A 15500-nucleotide genomic window follows, 5' to 3' on the forward strand; every position below is an offset into this window, starting at 1 on the left:
AATCAGCATCAGACATCACGCTCCGAAGACTCGACACTACGCCTACAAAGCCGTGAGTACAGTTATTACGGCGTTCATGTCAATCACCACCGAAACACTGATAAAGTTGAAATGAATACTCCTCTTCAAGAAATTCCTCCTGTGATTGTATTTCGATAAATATGAGCCACTCGATGTAAATATCCGGGAATTAACATCCTACTGCGGGTGCTGAAGATACTGGGTGAAGAAGAAACTTGCACACGTAATGACTGAATGCATGGAGATGCAAACAATAAGCCACCAGGTATGGAAAAGTCCTCTTCTACCGCACTTAAACAGGCCATACAACAAGTCGACTCTGCGGATTAATACCAGGACTAGTTTTACGTTCCGAAACGGGGACCCAACGAACGCAACGGCAACGGAATTTATGTCTCACTATCATGATACGTGTGCGTCATGTATACAGGTGGACCCAAGTCTAGTGAAGTCTTATGTAGTGCTTATGGGGCATTCCCAAGCAAACAACAAGGCCTGTACGAGGTGCATTCAAGTTCTAAGGCCTCCGATTTTTATCTCCGGACTGGAAAGAGATAGAAACATGCGCATTGTTTTAAAACGAGGCCGCGTTCATTGTCAATACGTCCCAGAGATGGCAGCATAGTACAGCAGATGGAATTTTACCGCCAGCGGCGAGAATGAGAACTGTTTTAAATACTTAAAATAGCGACGTTTTCCTTACTTGAACAGAGTGCAATCATGCGTTTTCTGAAGTTGCGTGGTGTGAAACCAATGGAAGTTCATCGACAGTTGAAGGAGACATGTGGTGATGAAGTTATGGATGTGTCGAAAGTGCGTTCGTGGGTGCGACAGTTTAATGAAGGCAGAACATCATGTGACAACAAACCGAAACAACCTCGGGCTCGCACAAGCCGGTCTGACGACATGATCGAGAAAGTGGAATGAATTGTTTTGGGGGATCGCCGAATGACTGTTGAACAGATTGCCTCCAGAGTTGCCACTTCTGTGGGTTCTGTGCACACAATCCAGCATGAAGACCTGAAAATGCGAAAAGTGTCATCCAGGTGGGTGCCACGAATGCTGACGGACGACCACATGGCTACCCGTGTGGCATGTTGCGAAGCAATGTTGACACGCAACGACATCATGAATGGGACTTTCTTTTCGTCGGTTGTGACAATGGATGAGACGTGGATGCCATTTTTCAATCCAGAAACAAAGCGCCGGTCAGCTCAATGGAAGCACACAGATTCACCGCCACCAAAAAAATTTCGGGTAACCGCCAGTGCTGAAAAAATGATAGTGTCCATGTTCTGGGACAGCGAGGGCGTAATCCTTACGCATTGCGTTCCAAAGGGCACTACGGTAACAAGTGCATCCTACGAAAATGTTTTGAAGAACAAATTCCTTCCTGCACTGCAACAAAAACGTCCGGGAAGGGCTGTGTGTGTGCTGTTTCACCAAGACAACGCACCCGCACATCGAGCTAACTTTACGCAACAGTTTCTTCGTGATAACAACTTTGAAGTGATTCCTCATGCTCCCTACTCACCTGACCTGGCTCCTAGTGACTTTTGGCTTTTTCCAACAATGAAAGACACTCTCCGTGGCCGCACATTCACCAGCCGTGCTGCTATTGCCTCAGCGATTTTCCAGTGGTCAAAACAGACTCCTAAAGAAGCTTTCTCCGCTGCCATGGAATCATGGCGTTAGCGTTGTGAAAAATGTGTACGTCTGCAGGGCGATTACGTCGAGAAGTAACGCCAGTTTCATCGATTTCGGGTGAGTAGTTAATTAGAAAAAAAATCGGAGGCCTTAGAACTTGAATGCACCTCGTACAGGTTGGATACACATTCCACTATTACGGCAGTCGAGCTGATTGCCAATTTCAAAGCTCTACAACTGGCACAGACGAAGACAACTGACACGATAACCATCATCTCTGATAATATGGCACCTCTTCCGATGGACAGAAACCATCACAATAGTACCAGCCACATAGTTAGGGCAGTTGTCGACGTTGTGTCTCCGGTGCAGAAATGCTGTCGCAACACCGTGATTGTGTAGATGAAAGGCCAGATTGAGATACCAGGAAGTGGAGAAGTAGATACCCTAGCAAAGGAGGCTTCTCCGCAAGGGGTTCTTAAAAACGATGAACTCTCTCTCATAGGTATGATACTCATGCTCCGAAATCAGATGTCCTTAGATTGGCCGTGCGGTTCAGGCGCTAAAGTCTGGAACCGAGCGACCGCTACGGTAGCAGGCTCGAATTCTGCATCGGGCATGGATGTGTGTGATGTCCTTAGGTTAGTTAGGTTTAATTACTTCTACGTTCTAGGCGACTGATGACCTCAGAAGTTAAGTCACGTAGTCATCAGAACCAAACAACCTTAGATTGGCAAGAGAAATTGTCGCGGATATCTAAAATTGAAGACAATCACTACGCACTGATTCATCGTAGAATTTCAAGAATATGGTGGTATAATGAGGCAAAAACATCAAGGTGCTTGACGACTGGTACAGCATGGCTGATATTTAATCAATGGAAGTTCAACAAACACTTCTATCCGCTCAACCAGGGCGCCAACTCTCTGTGTGTTTGCAGAGAGAATGTTCTCGGAGAACGTTTCACATAAATGTGATAGCAAGTTATCTTCGGGCTCTTCGTCGTTAGTTGTCAATCAGTCTCCAAATCGTGTTACCATTAGACATAACAACGAAAAATTACTTTAAGAGTTCGTCAACAGTGGTAATATCAAGATATTGTTCCCTGGACTGCTAATCTAATGCTCTTGGTAGTCCGAATGCCAGGGAAGGGCCAAAACTAAATTACCATGTTATATTGACACGTGCTACTGAGCAGAATCTGGAATGCTCAACCTGTAAATGTCTGTCATTATGTACCTGCGATAAGTATGGGTCTGATTGCTGGTGTAGCTATATTTATGGCTGTAATGCCCATATCTGGTTCTCGTAAACTGTTCTCCTGTTCTGTCTACTTGTACGTAGAGACCTGCACCAACACTCAATTCTCTATCTGCAGATTTTGAAACAATTTCTGCAGGACATACAAATGAACATTTTATTATTAATTTACATGTATACTAAGTAATATAAATTGAATTGGGAATATCTATAATATCAATAATTTACAGTGTGACAATTATTGAACTATATGAAATAAATCCTCATATGTTCTGAACGGTTTGCTTCATGACGTTCAAGCAGCATTGTTGGCCGCAGGTCATGATGGCAGTTAGTATGCGCTGTATGATTTGGTTTAGCGACGAAGTTCACTTTCACTTGGATGGGTTCGTCAACAAGCAAAATTGGCGCATGTACCTACATTTCGTGTTCGAGAAGTCTCTTCACGTTCAACGGGTGACTGTGTGGTGTGCAGTGTCAAGTTACGGAATAATCGCTTCTATATTCCTTGATGGCATGGTGACTACCTGACGTTACGTGAAGGTTTGGAAGATGATTGTATCTCCATTGTCCTAAGTGACCCATTTTAAACATGATGTGATTTATGCAGGAGGGGGCTCAACCCCATCGAAGCAGGAGAGTGTTTAATGTTGTGGAGGAACATTTTAGGGATCGCATTCTGGCTCTGGGCACCCGGAGGCCGCTGGCACGGGCTTCGATTGGCCGTCATATTATACAGATCTTAACATTTGCGACTACTTTTTGTGGGGCTATATCAAAGATAAGGTGTACAGCAATAACACCAAATTCATTGCTGAGCTGAAAAGAACCATTCAGGAGGTCATCGACAGCATCGATATTTCGACACTTCAACGAGTCATGCAGAATTCCGCTATTCGTCTGTGCCACATCGTCACCAGTGATGGTAGGCATATCGATCATGTCATCACCTAAATCTCAATATCTGTAGTGACGTTTACATGTTGAACAAAATGTGTGCGCGCTGTTGTTTGTAACCAAATAACGTGTTTTTCATATAGTTCAATATTTGTTACCCTCTGTTTTTCCTTATTGTGTTACCAGTGCGGTGTTTATAGCAAACTACCTCTTCGTATTTCCGTGTTACAATTCGTCTTGTTAACTCGTTTCAGTGCACTGTGGTTGTGAAATCCTATGTTGTTAATCCTATGTAACTTTGCACCAGGGAATGACTTAAACTAAAGTCTACATTGAATTGTCAGGACAAACTGTAATCTGTAGTGTAAGATTTACAGTGCTGAGATGCAAATAAGAGCACATTCCGAAACCCAATAAATTAAGAAAGTGTTGGAGTACTAACTGTTGTGATCTTAGTGCTGCCGTGAACTCCTTTCTTGAACTGCTGTTGGAAGATTTGGTACTTTATGTGGGTTTGAGAGTGGAGCAAATTATCCTTGTGGTTCAATCAGACATACTTGTAGCAGTCAGTCAAAAAGATGTTTAAAAAATTAAAGGAGGACGCAAAATCGGGACTCTGCATCTGCACTGCCTTATGTTTCTCTCTTCCTCTGGAAGCTCCTGCATCCAACATTGCCGGACTTATGATTGAGAGGGGCTGCCAGTTTTATTCGCATCTTAGGTGAAAATCTCCATAGTGACTGGCTGGCGGCCTGGTTTGATGTCAAACACTGGACTTCAGTTAACGTATTGCATTTAGTAGTGATCTGAATGAAATTTCGTGTTGAAATTGGTTGCAGAAGCCAGTACTATGTATCGTTTCTAAGATTTATGTTTCCTGAATTTTGTTGTTGCTGTTTCGTAAAGTAAGGAAAATTGCTTGTGTAAAAACATGTTACGCTTATAGCCGAATTATCTTTCGAAATAATTTTGTGTGAATTAGGAAAATATGTCTGGATAAAGTGTTATATGGATGTCTGACCAGCAGCTGGTTTTTTATTTAAAACTCAAATATCGACCATTTTCAGTTACAAACCATCTTCACCGATTATATCTAAAGATACAAAGAAATACATGTAATTTGAAGGATACGTTACAAATTCTTTCCAAGGAAGTGCCAAATATACATGAATACTTACAGGCTTAAACCAATTTAATCCGTAACAACACACCTGTCATTACTTAAATAATGACAACGTCTCATGTGTAGAGCATATCATGAATTAAAGGGTACCACGCACCATACTAATGACAATGCTAAACAAAGCAGTACTGAAAAGAATATCAGAGGTATAAGTGTTACTATTCCACAAAACGACGGCATTTAATAGCCACCTTCCAAAAATTATTAAAATATATTTGGGCTCTCAGAACTCCCAGCATCTTCCACTCCACAGGCCCAAAGCTGCTGCTAAATCTTTCCTTTTCAGTACTAACATTCCAAAGCGAGTAAACCGCAGTCATTGTACAGACCATCACTGAAGTGAAGTGGACTCTAAATCAGTGCTGGATGACAGAACCATAAACAGAACGGTAGCTTATAGTAAACAAAGCCAAGGGTATCACCATGCAGCCGCGCTCTTACGAAGACACAGTCAGATACATGCTGGTATTTGGCTGTAACTGTGAAAGTTGAAACTCCCTCTCAAGTCTTTGCTCTAGTGATTCATCTACGGACCCCTTCTATTCTTATAGTACCCGTCAGCTTCACGTTCTTGTGAGCGGGCAAGCAGGTGGGTGGGGAACGAAAGGGAAATGGGTAATAACACGCCGAGAGAGGGACCCAGTGGACGCAAACCAGAAATAACTGTGGCCCCGACCGACACCCGACATAAATCCTGCCCCTGGCGGTCGCCACTCAGCCGCTGCCACACCGCGGAGCACCACTGGCGCGGCACGCAGCGGGGGATATTTCTTGCAGCCGCGAGAAGGACGGCGGTCGGTCGCTGAAATATCGGCACTCCACTCCAGAGGCTCGTCTCGCTTTATGAGCAGCCGTCCAATCATCCTGAAGAGTTGGAGCGAGCGACTGGGGATGAAAGGCCAGCGGGAGGCGTTGGATAACAGCCACGGTGAGGCAGCTGCTGGTGAAAACCCGGCAAGAGTGGTGGGAGATGGTTCAGTTCGGTTGCCATGATGACCTGGGAAGGAATACTGAACAAGCATGGTGTTGCTAGTACAAGCTAGCTAAGTTCCTACACTACATAAGACTTTTCTACCCTTTTCTATAGGAAACCCAGCCAAAATTTAAGCCTGAGGAATAAAGTGTGGTGTCACCGCCAGACACCACACTAGCTAGGTGGTAGGCTTTAAATCGGCCGCGGTCCGTTAGTATACGTCGGACCCGCGTGTCGCCACTATCAATGATTGCAGACCGAGCGCTGCCACACGGCAGGTCTAGAGAGACTTCCTAGCACGCGCCCCAGTTGTACAGCCGACTTTGATAGCGATGGATCACTGACAAAGTACGCTCTCATTTGCCGAGACGATGGTTAGCATAGCCCTCAGCTACGTCATTTGCTACGACCTAGCAAGGCGCCATTACCAGTTACTATTGATACTGTAATCATGTACCGTCAAGAGCGACGCTCATCCTTAATGGATTAAAGTTAAGTATTCCACCAGCTACGTCCGTTTTTCTAAAGTCTAATTTCCTTGTCCTGTTCCAGACCTCACGCCAGCCTGCGTGAGCTAAAACGCGTGCCTTTCGGCTTCCTCTCATACCTGGTGTTGGCTCTCCTGCCAACCCACAACATAAAGTTTATATTATTAATGAAGAAATTCCTCCAGCTGTATTTAAGGTGTCGATTTTAATTTGGCAACTAGTTTCGAAGTTATAACAACGTTATCTTCAGGCCCATACACTTGTTGACGTGAAATGCGTGCGGCTGATACTAGAAGTCCGTGGTGAGATATGGACGTGGAGCACGTCCCACTGTCCTCCATTTCAGGTATGGACGTACGAAGATCAGAAATAAAGGAACAGGGTGAAAATAGCACGACCTGGTACCGAAGATCAAAGGTTTATTCCTTTTAAAGTGTAGCCTCGCTTCAGTTCAGTGCACTTTGCCAACAGGTTCTTCCAGTAGTTTCATCCCATACTTGGTATGCGGTCTGAATTAAATGCGGATTACCTTCTTACGGCTGCAATAACGTGTACAGCAGACAGTTTCAGTTTTCAGCGACGAATTACATGTGGGGATAAGTGGAGCACGTCCCACTGTCCTCCATTTCAGCTATGCATGTACGAAGATGAGAAATAAAGGGACAGGGTGAAAATAGCACGACCTGGTACTGATGATCAATAGTTTATTCCTTTTAAAGTGTAGCCTCGTTTCAGTTCAGTGCACTTAGCCAAAAGGTTCTTCCAGTACCTACATATAATGTGTACAGCAGACAGTTTCAGTTTTCAGTGACGAACTACATATGGGGATCGGTGGCAGTCATACAGCACTACACAAGCCGCAGGAGCCTAACATTTTTATTTTTATAATCCTTAATGTACTCATTACGTAAGAATCTCGAAGGGCAGATGCTTCATCCAGAAGATGATGCATGGCTCTTGAAATCCACGCCTATGTTTTCAAACAGTTGATCGAAAAGAGCTACTTTCCACTTGCCTATTAATACGAGGACTTCCTGAAAAACAATGCCTCCGAATTTCTCATGTAAAAACTCTTGAAAGATTGTTAAATAAAACAAACGTTGTAAGAGGTCCGAGCAGATGTAATTTCGATGTATTGCTCATGCGCTGCCTGCGATATGCAAGGTATAAGAGAATCGCTGGCCAGAGAGCAGTGTTGATTGCAGTAGGTACTGTGCAGCTGTAGCAGTAAGTTGTTGCTAGTCTGCGCTAGTCTGCAGTCTGCTCTGGTCTGGAATAGTGTATCGTGTTGGCTGGGCCGGTCGCGGTGCAGCGATGTCGGAGCCTGAGTGTTATTGTATAAGGTAAAAAGCAGCCTCGCGCATATCTATTAATGTTATCTGAACTCCCATCTAAAGGTTTTTAAAAATGTCCTAATCATAATCTTTGTCATATAAAGTAATTTTTTTAACAAGCATTCATTTCAATTTAAAGAATTTACTAATTTCTCCAATCCATGATCATTCCGATTGTTGCAAATAAAAAATCACTTGTTTCCTTTCATAAAATGACAAATCTATCGGCCAGCACTGCGCAGAGCTGTGCCGGAAAAATATATTGTAAGAGCAGATATTTGGCGACTTTATTGAGGTAAGAATTTTTCCTTTTTTATTCAGAATGATCTTACAGGGCCATGACGCAGCACTGCTGTCGTCCAAAATTTACCAGGTTACTGAATTTATTTTTTATTACGAGGTTTAGGAATTTTTCTGTTTCGAGCTTACATTAAATGAGAAAAGAATTTTGTGGGTACAATAAATGGGAAACAAATTTTGTGTGGAGGTTAAATGTGAAAGAATGAATTTTGTGGGGAGGTTACACTAAAATTAGAATCACTATCCATAACAATTATTTTATAATTTTTTGTGGGGAGGTTACAACGTCACTAACATCCAATATCTTTACGCTTCACTTCTACATATTTATATCTCCAAGTAGTCACCCTGGTGTCGAACATATTTCTCCCAACGGGAGACCATTTTGTTGAGGCCGTCACTGTGAAAAGCATGAGTTCGTTGACGGAAACACAACCTTACCTCTGCTACACCGAATCTTGTCTATCAAAGAGAAGTTTTCGAAGGTGACTGTTGCGTTTTCGAGACTGATGGCCATGTCGGGACTGTATGGAGGATCATATAAGACAGTGAACCAAAGACGTCGGATTGTTGCGTACGAGGTGCGGCTAGAAAAAAACCGGACTGATGCTGGAAAAAACATTTATTTACAATTATTTACAATTTCATGTTATCTCCTTCAATGTACTCTCCTCCTCGGTCTCTACACCGCTCCATACGAATTTTCCACTGTTCATAGCAATGCTGCAGATCATTTTCGGTAAGTCCATAAATTACTTCCGTCGCTTTTTCTTTTACTGCTTCAACAGTCTCAAATCTAGTTCCTTTCAAATCTGACTTGACTTTAGGGAAAAGAAAAAAGTCACAGGGGGCCAAATCAGGTGAGTAGGGTGGATGATCTAAGATGGGAATGTTGTGTTTTGCCAAAAACGTCTTCACTGACATCGCACTGTGAGCTGGGGCATTGTCTTGGTGAAGGATCCATGACTTTTTTCTCCACAAATCGTTCCGTTTTCTCCGTACTCGCTCACGTAGGGTAGCCAGGACGCTAATGTAGTAATGCTGATTCACTGTTTGTCCCTCTGGTACCCAATCAATGTGCACAATCCCTTTGATGTCAAAAAAAAAAATCATCATTGCCTTGAATTTCGATTTTGACATTCGTGCTTTTTTTTTTGTCGTGGAGAACCAGGAGTTTTCCAATGCATCGATTGCCGTTTAGTTTCGGGATCGTATGTAAATAACCACGATTCATCGCAAGTAATAACATTTTGTAAGAAGATGGGATCACTTTCAATGTTTTCCAGGATGTCAGAACAAATCATTCTTCGGCGTTCCTTCTGTTCAATTGTGAGACACTTTGGAACCATTTTTGAACACACTTTGTTCATGTAGAAACTTTCATGAAGAATCTGCCTAACACTTTCCTCGTCAACTCCTGTTAACTCAGACACTGCTCTGATTGTTAAACGGCGATCTTGTCGAACAAGTTTACCGATTTTTTCAATGTTTGCATCAGTTTTTGCTGACAATGGTCTGCCAGTGCGAGTGTCATCACTGGTGTCTTCGCGGCTACCTTTAAATCGTTTAAACCACTCAAACACTTGTGTTCGCGATAAACAATCATCGCCGTACACTTGTTGTAACATTACAAACGTTTCACTTGCAGATTTTCCTAGTTTGAAACAAAATTTGATGTTAACACGCTGTTCTTTCTGTACACTCAACATTTTCCGACGCACAGACAAAACGTCAACTACTTAAAACAGACGCCACGGGCAGACTGAGTGCAGGAGGCAGATGAAACTCGGGCAGTAGGCGGAGCGAGAGTCACGTGACAGGCCACGCGACTTTCAGCCTTATTGCATTCGTTTTATTGTTTCACCAGTGCTGGTCCGGTTTTTTTCTAGCCACACCTCGTATGTCGCAAGGCTTGCGTAATATCTGGCATTTTCATATGAAGGACCGGGAGCTCCTGTGTGGATGAACTCTTCGAAATGTAAACTCGATTACTGAACGCTTTTTCTCACAATTACGGTCATGTTACACGCTACAGTTCGCAGTCCTCTAGTGGCAAAGGGCTGCAAATACGTGGATATGAAGAACAAAGATGTAGAATGTTAATAACGCTCGTTTTATTAAAAAAGCCTTCCGAGTTTTCGCATAAAAATTTCGGAGGCATAACTTTTCAGCACGCTGTTGTACTTTACTTTTCGAGAGGCACACAGCTTCTGACGTTTCGCTGTTACTTTCACAGAAGTCTTTATACCGAGCTTACCTTTTCTTTTGGGATAGGGCCACTAGTTTCCATCCATTGTTTAGTACTTTTTCGTTTCTGAGACGAGTTTCCCAGTGCCTCGACCATAGTAACACCAGATGGCATATAATAACCATGCGACATTATAGAAAATTCTGCAAGCTGCTGAGACATACGTTTTCAAATCTCGTTTTAGAAGCTTACAAAATATTCGGTATCTACCTTGCGAAAATCTGTGTGACATATTCTTCTTACCAAAATCTAATGTGGTCGTCTGTTTGAAACATCTGTAGTTGTAAAAAGCCCAACGCACTGCTCTCTCTTTCTCGGTGTTGTCGTCTGTAGACGTTTTTCTGACTTCCTGCATGCGTGCAATCCTCAAGGGAAGCTGACCACTTTCGAGCCCAGCCAATCATTTCTGAATCGTTGGATGTGAAGGACAAAATTCATCCGTTCTGGCTGAACTTCAGTTTGCGAAAATTAAGAAACGGTGATTTTTCAAACTCCCCGCCATTCCAGGTTACCCATCTGAAAGAAACACACCTTTATCAAGCTTGCGTATGAAATCGACTATTGCTCAGATCACTCGTTACTTCAATTCAGTTACTGAGAAACTTACAGAACTGAACAAAAATAATAATTATATGGCTGAGTTTAGCTCCATCTCAGATCCAGTTGCTTAAATTTTGAGAAGCACTCATACTCCGTCTATAAACTGCATGTTTTCTGCAGACTGGAAGCTTTTAAATTTGTTATGCAGATTTTATGAACAAAAAAGGTCACATGGAATACGATTTTATACATGCTTATGGAAATAAGACTCTGCCTTGAGGAAGCACAAATTATTCTTGTTCAACATCCATAAATATTTCGGTGAAGTTTCATCGTCAGTGAGTTTATTTTTTGTCAAATAACACGTAAAGAAATCATTTCTGATAATACATAATAGCCTTTAGATATGGTATCTAAAGTTATAAGATTATTAAAAGAAAATGCATATATTTCAGCGCCACATAATGATTTTTGTGTGGCTGCTTACATTTTCAGCCCAGCTGCAGTTTTTCATCAAAAATTAATCCGGATCTTTCGGTATTATATTTCGTATACTTACCAAAATATTAGACTTAAGATGAAACATTTGTTTTTTTTCCTGTATGTCTAATTTTAGTCATTTTTGAGAACATTTATCGTGGAAAGCGGTGTTTTCTTTAGTACTTTAAAATTAACGAAATCAGTCTCGACCACAAAAAAGCCTTTATTTAGTGAAACCTGTTTCGGTCAGTTTTTGATCATCCGAAGACTTCATACATGATGGTCAAAAACTGACAGAAACCAGCTAGCACAAAATAAAGATTTCCTGCGGTAAAGACTTCATGTTCATTTTGAAGTACTTTTTAATTTTAGATTATAGCACTGTCATTACAATTCATTCTGCTGACAACACAGATCTGTTGTTTGTTCATTAAGTGTCGTTTGTTAGTCTGAAGTAACAGCCTTCGAAAATGTTGTGGGGATGTGTTTATTATGAATGAGCTACGTAAAAGCCGGCCGGAGTGGCCGTGCGGTTCTAGGCGCTACAGTCTGGAACCGAGCGACCGCTACGGTCGCAGGTTCGAATCCTGCTTCGGGCATGGATGTGTGTGATGTCCTTAGGTTAGTTAGGTTTAAGTAGTTCTAAGTTCTAGGCGACTGATGACCTCAGACGTTAAGTCGCATAGTGCTCAGAGCCATTTTGAGCTACGTAAATGGGCGAGTGAGAGTTGCGAAGGATGGGTGGAAAGTGCTGTGAATGTAAATCGAGTGTACATAACAATAGCACTTATTCCGCCTGTAGAGGGAAGCACAGTTTACACTCCTCTGGAGGGCGTGTAAACTGTGCTTTTTAACTCTCACTTTGTTGCTGTTTATCAGATATTTACCTGTTCTGCCATCTTGGAGTAAAACATCAATTGTACCGTAAATGTCAAGCAACCACATGTGACGCTAAGGTATGCAATTGTTCTACACTCAAAAATCAAAATACTAGCCTATGGATGCACTCTTGGAACGATTACAGTAGCAGTTCTGGTTGACATACGAATTCTTAATACGCTTTAGAAGCTACGTGACACAGTATGGCTACGCACAGGTTGCGTAACTCCTGTATGGTACGAGCCGGTGAAATGAGAACACGAAAATGGCGATCTACTATAGCGTCAAACAAATGAGTTTAGATCAGACGAACTGGTGTCCCAGACGTCAAGGCGAGTACACTACCTCGTTTCTCGGATCTCTATAGCACGATTATGGCCTTGTGACACACACTGTTATCCTGCTGAAAGATGACAGTGCCCTTGTTGAACACATCAACGATGAAGGGATGGATGTGATCCCGCAATAACACTAACGTAGTCAACAGGTGTAATGGAGCCTACAGTAGGCCCCAATGAAGCCCAGGCGAATGTAGCCCAAAGCATAATGCTGTACCATCGGTATCAGTCCGTGGCGCAGCGCACGTTTCGAGCAATTTTTCGCCAGGATGATGCTATATAGGTACACGATCACCGCCCTATTGTAATGACAAACGTTTCCATTGATCTATGGTTCAATTTCAATGACTCATTGCCCACTGCAGTAGTAAATTTCGATACCGTTGGGTCTGCGTGGCTATTCGTAGCGGTTTTCTCCTATTGGGACCCTCGTTTGCAAAACAAGCTGAATTTGTGCCATCACCAGCATCGTACTCTTTCGTCAAAACTGATCCAGATCAGACAACTTGTCACATCATCGTGGTTTCACCGTTCGTCAACCATTTTGCTGCGGTTCTCATGACCAGCTTCCCCATTTCCAAGAAGCTCGTTCCCAGGCTAAAACTACCAATGTCAGTGCATTTCATTTTTCGCTGCAATGATTCCTCATTTGCCTCTTCTCCCATTAAGTATACTCTCCATGGAAAAAGAAAGCAACGTATCGCTAAGGAATTATCCACATGGGACGAAAATTGATGGATGTGATGAACACATGCAGATAACCAAATGACTACAATTTCGGAAAAAAACGCAATTTATTCAAGAGAAAGAGCTTCAGAAATCGAGAAAGTCAGTAACACGTTTGTCTATCTTTTGTCCTCATTAAACAGATAATTCGGCTTCACATTGATGGGGAGAACTGTTGTGTGTCCTCATGATGATTGGCGTGACAAATTCTGTCCAATCGGCGCGATGTTTTTGAGTCCTCAGCCTTCTGACTGGTTTGATGCGGCGCCACGAGTTTCGTCTCCTGTGCCAACCTTTTCCTCTCGAGCAGCACCTGCAATCTTCATCGCCAGTTACTTGATGTATGCCAATTTCTGGCTTCCTCAACAGTTTATCCTTTCTACAGCTCCTTCTAGGACCATAGAAATTATTCCGTGACATCTTAACAGATGTCCTACCATCCTGTCCCTTCTTCATGACAGTGTTTATCATTTATTCTTTTCTCTCCGATTGTGCTCAGAGCCTCCTCATTGCTGACGTTGTCAGTCCGCCTAATTTTAAACATCGGTTTGAAGAGCCGTACCTCAAATGCTTCGATTCTCTCCTGATCCGGCTTACCCACAGTCCATGTCTCACGCCGTACCATTCTGTGCTCCAAACGTACTTTCTCAGAAATTTCTTCGTGAAATTAAGGCCTATGCTTGATACTAGTAGCCTTCTCTTGGCCATGAATGCCTTTTTTGCCACTGCTACTCTGCTTTTGAAGTCCTTCTTGCTCCGTCCATCATTCGCTGCTTCCGTGCCTAGGTAGAAGAATTTTTTAACGTCGTGATCGCCAGTCCTGATATTACGTTTCTCGCTGTTCTCATTTCTGCTACTTCCCATTACTTTCGTCTTTCTTCGAGTTACTTTCAATCCATGTTGCATACTCATGAGAGTGTTCATTCCATTCAGCAGATCCTGTAATTCTTCTTCACTTTTAGTGAGGATCGTATCACTGAAATCGTTTAACTTTCAATGTTAATTCCACTGTTGAACCCTTCCTTTATTTGTATAATTGCTTTTACGGGATGTATAGATTGAACAATAGGGGCGAAAGACTACATCCTTTCCTACACCCTCTTAAATTCAAACACTTCGTTCTCCGTCTTCCACTCCTATTATTCCCGCTTGGTTCTTGTGCATGTTATATATTACCGGCTTGTCCCTATAGCTTATCCCGATTTTCCTCAGAATTTCGAACATCGTGCCCCATCTCACATTGCCGATCGTTTTTTCCAGGTCGATAAATTCTACGTTCGTGTCTCAATTTTCTTTAGTCTACCTTCCATTAGCAACCGGAACGTCAGAACTGACTCTATGGTGCCGTTACCTCCCCTAAGACCAATTTAATCGTCATGAAACACATCCTCAATTTTCTTTTCCATTCCTCTGTGTATTATTCTTGTCAGAAACTTCGATGCTTGAGCTGCTAAGCTGATTGTGCGATAATTCTCATACAATCTTCCGAATTGTGTGGATGATATTTTTCCGAAAGTCAAATGGTATATCCCGCGACTCATACACTCTACACACCAACCCGAATAGTCGTTTTGTTGCCACTTCCCCACCTTTAGGGGCAGTATCTCACTCCGAGGGCAAGAGAGTTCCCTGAATCTCTGTTCGCTCGTCCGCCCTCTTCGGCAAAGGCGTTGGCAGATCGTGGCTGATTTCTTATAGTGCAAGTTGTCGGCAACCAATGTTGTTGTTGTTGTCTTCAGTCCTGAGACTGGTTTGATGCAGCTCTCCATGCTACTCTATCCTGTGCAAGCTTCTTCATCTCCCAGTACCTACTGCAACCTACATCCTTCTGAATCTGCTTAGTGTATTGATCTCTTGGTCTCCCTCTACGATTTTTACCCTCCACGCTGCCCTCCAATGCTAAATTTGTGATCCCTTGATGCCTCAAAACATGTCCTACCAACCGATCCCTTCTTCTAGTCAAGTTGTGCCACAAACTTCTCTTCTCCCCAATCCTATCCAATACCTCCTCATTAGTTACGTGATCTACCCACCTTATCTTCAGCATTCTTCTGTAGCACCACATTTCGAAAGCTTCTATTCTCTTCTTGTCCAAACTGGTTATCGTCCATGTTTCACTTCCTTACATGGCTACACTCCATACAAATACTTTCAGAAACGACTTCCTGACACTTAAATCTATACTC

This window comes from Schistocerca americana, chromosome 5 (genome assembly GCF_021461395.2).
Source record: "Schistocerca americana isolate TAMUIC-IGC-003095 chromosome 5, iqSchAmer2.1, whole genome shotgun sequence".
Taxonomy (NCBI): Eukaryota; Metazoa; Arthropoda; class Insecta; order Orthoptera; family Acrididae; genus Schistocerca; species Schistocerca americana.